This window comes from Nyctereutes procyonoides, unplaced genomic scaffold (assembly GCF_905146905.1).
Source record: "Nyctereutes procyonoides isolate TBG_1078 unplaced genomic scaffold, NYPRO_anot_genome, whole genome shotgun sequence".
Taxonomy (NCBI): domain Eukaryota; kingdom Metazoa; phylum Chordata; class Mammalia; order Carnivora; family Canidae; genus Nyctereutes; species Nyctereutes procyonoides.
The window spans coordinates 3,779,805-3,783,792 of record NW_026575021.1 but is presented as its reverse complement, the minus strand read 5'-3'; the positions used below and the strand labels follow the sequence as shown (position 1 = coordinate 3,783,792).

Below are 3,988 nucleotides of genomic sequence, written 5' to 3'. Positions count from 1 at the left end.
AGAATTGTATTATTTTACCTTTTGACTACTTTCATCCATTTCTGCTACCTCCTACCCCTAGCCTCTGGCAACTATCAATCTGTTCTCTTATCCATGAGTTCATGTTTTTTTTTTTTTTTTTTTTTTTTTTTAGATAAAAGATTACAACTTTTTGTAATAGGTTCTGGAGATGTAATATGCAACATGGTGGCTATAGTTAATATTGTATTGTATATTTGAAAATTGCTAGGAGAGTAGATCTTAAGTTTTCTCATTAAAAGGAAAAACATTTTGTAACTATGTGAGGTGATTGTTAATTAAACTTATTGTGGCAATCATTTTACAATATATACATATACCTATCATTATGTTGTATGCTTTGGACTAACAATATTATATGTAATTATATCTCGATAAAACTGGAAAGATTTTTTTTTAAAGAAGTTTCTGTTTTGTGACAATGCATAATGTTTGTTTGTTTAATTCTCATTAGGTACAAGCAACATTTCCCTATGTCTAAACCCACTTGAGTACCTTAAAAATAAACACAAATACACATATACAGATATACATACTCACAATGTTATTATAAAGATCAAGTTATTTACAAAGAAAATCATATACTAAGAGTAAGAAATATATTAATAATGGAAATGTTTATAATATTTGGCATGCAGTAATCCAGTACTATCATATCCATTATTTACATGTGAAATAAAAACAGTGATGTTTGCACCTTTTGTGAAATAAAATAGGCTAAACTACAACTTTTTAAAAAATTGTTTCAAGTTAAAAAGGACATGCATAAATAACAAGCTGAAAAGATAGGAGAGTGATATAGTCCAGAGAACAATATAAGGAGAGATTTAAGGCAGTTGGATAGTTTCCCTTGGGTGCACTAAAAACCCAAAGGAGAAAAAAGGAAGTATTTGAAAGAAAGAGGACACAAGAGTTGGAATTTCAGAAGGGTTTGCTTTAATTGACAGTAGATAGGGAGAGGGACACCTGGGTGCTTCAGTGGTTGAGCATCTGCCTTTGGCTCAGTTCATGATCCTGGAGTCCTGGGGTCCCATATCAGGCTCCTCACAGGGAATCTGCCTATGTCTCTGCCTCTCTCCATGCATCTTCCATGAATTAATAGAATCTTAAAAAAAGAAAAAGAAAAGAAAGATAAGGAGTGATGTTAGAGAGGAGACACGTAGCAATATTGTGGCAGGCTGAAAAATGACCCCATTCAGCCACTTCTGAAGAGCAGCAGCCATGGCTCTGTGCTAGCTCATGGCTTTCGACTTCAACAAGAGCCACAAGGTGACTAAGAACATAAGGAATCTGGGGCACAGCCGCTGGAGCGGCTCACTAATCATCAAATTCCCTTGGGACAGGATCCCAGAGGTGTGCAGCTCGGCCACCTATGAGTTGTGTGTGTGTAGCTGTTCATGGTCTCTAAGGATAAGCAAGTCCTCAAGTTCATCAAGAAACAGGTAGGGATGCACATCTGTGCCAAGAGGAAGAGAGAAGAGCTGAACGACATCCTGGCAGCCATAAGAAAAGCATCAGCCAAGAAGAACTGAATCCCCTCCTGTACATAGTAAAATCTTTTTTGGAAAAAAATAAAATTAATTAATTAATAATTGATATTTGCAGATGTAATTAATTAATGATCTTGAGACAAGGAGATCAACCTGGATTATAAAGGTGGATTCTAAATCCATTTGGTTTTTTTTTTAAGATTTTATTTATGTATTTATTCATGAGAGACACAGAGAGAGAGAGGCAGAGACATAGGCAGAGGGAGAAGCAGGCTCCGCGCAGGGAGCCCAATGTGGGACTCAATCCCAGGACTCCAGGATCAGGCCCTGGGTGGAAGGCAGCACTAAATGGCTGAGCCACCTGGGCTGCCCCTAAATCCCTTTGTGTCTTTTTACCAGGGAATTACAGGAAGATTTCATATCACACCACACTCCGGACCCTCCCACCCCTCACCTCACCACCCCCACCCTCCCACACACACACTCTGGAGATGTGATATGAAATGGAGTAAAGAAAGGTTTTGAGATGCTGGCCTCAGAGTTTGGAGTGTGTGGCACAACAAGACCAGGAATGCCAACAGCCACCAGAAGCTTGCAAGAGCCTAGGGGTGGATTCTCCTGTACAGCCTCCAGAGGGAGTCCTGTGGACACCTTGCTATTAGCCCAGTGACAAGGATTTCGGAATTCTGGCCTCAAAACTGTAAAAGAATACCTTTCTCTTGTTAAGTCCTCAATTTATGTTAATTTGTAATAGCAGCCACAGACAATTAATACAAGCATCATACATAAAATAAGTCTTAACTCAACATAGATCCTAATTATTAAAATAGGCTATAAAACTTATGAGAAACCTGCTATTTTGACCTTGCCATTCTAATACAAGCTCAGAGCCTTCTACTAGCATTGCCATAGCAAGCAAACCAGTGTGGATCCTTTACAGAGATGAGGTTTTTGACAGGCAGTGTTTATTTTTTGTAAAGTAATGAGAATCTAACTATAATATTTCTGGAAAAAATAGAGTAACTATTTATAGAAAGTGTCATTAATCGTTTCCAATTTGAGAAAAGTTTTGATTTTCCCACAGAAGTTAATCTGAGTGATAGCTGTCTTCATATAAATTAAAAACTAGTTAAACCTCTGGAAAGTAGACTGCATAATTATAATACTCTTATTGAAAACAACATAAGGGATCCCTGGGTGGCGCAGCGGTTTGGCGCCTGCCTTTGGCCCAGGGCACGATACTGGAGACCCGGGATCGAATCCCACGTCGGGCTCCCGGTACATGGAGCCTGCTTCTCCCTCTCCCTCTGCCTCTGTCTCTGCCTCTCTTTCTCTCTGTGTGTGACTATCATAAATAAATAAAAATTTTTAAAAAATGGAAAAAAAAAAAGAAAACAACATAATTTACCAAAAGGAGGTTATAAAACAAAACAAAAAACAAAAAACCCTCTTCTATGCTTAAATGCTAGGAAATGGTCATAACCTCATACTACAAACTTAGCTATCTGCCAGATAAACCACTATTTAATACCAATTAAAGAGGATGCCTGACAGCTGAGTTGACAAGGGTACCATTTAATGATACAAGTAGCTAGAGGGAGAAGTAGGCTTCAAGCTTAATGTAAAAAAATCTATTTTTTTTACATAGTAATTTCATAAGGATAATTACATCTCAAAATTAACATGTAAAGTGGGCAATTTACTATATAACTAAGCAGTTCAGTCAAATACACCTTTAGGATACATCGGTATGTGGTTATAAGTTGTCCAGGACTAGGAAGAGAGTATATATAAAGAGAAGGGGGTCTCCTGAGAAGGCCTCCTGAGAAGGCATTGTGTCACCATTTAATATGGAGAATTAGGTTTGTGTAGAATTGACCTCATACTAACAAAAGAAGAAAGGGATACATGCAAATAAAAGGCACTAAATGGATAGAAAATATAAATATCATGCAAAAAAAATCAATAAACAAAGAAAAATTGGGAAGAAAAGATTTAGGAAAGAGTAACATTCATACTTTAAATTATGAACAACAAAAACAAAACAAAGCAAAATAAAAAGCATCCAGGAACTCACAAAAAATAAATAAAAACTTTTAAAAAGATAAGGCAGTGGAATATGGTCATAATTGTGCCAGGCCAACCAAGGAAATAAATTAAGGAGAAATAACACAATTGGATACAATCAAGTGTAAATGAAGTAGAAAAGGGATAATCAATAGTGTAGAAAGACAAATCAGTTTTAGGGAAGACAGGCTTAAGAAAATCATATATGATGTGAAAGTAAAGGGCAAAGAAAGCCAGTTGGTTTATATACATAACATGATAATTAAGGACAAGGGACATCTGAAATAGTGATACTCTAGCTTATCTAAAAGGATCAAAGACAATGAAATAGGAAATATTCAAATTAAGAAAGAAGAAAATTTCAATGCAGTAAATGAAAATTTGAATCTTTAACACAAATTTTAAAATGAAAG

The 3,988-nt window shown here is 36.2% G+C and overlaps 1 pseudogene; it reads left to right on the top strand.

The window, feature by feature from the left end:
• Positions 1–1,239: 1,239 nt before the first annotated feature.
• Positions 1,240–1,550, top strand: LOC129518787 (60S ribosomal protein L36-like; annotated as a pseudogene).
• The last annotated feature ends 2,438 nt before the right edge of the window (positions 1,551–3,988 follow it).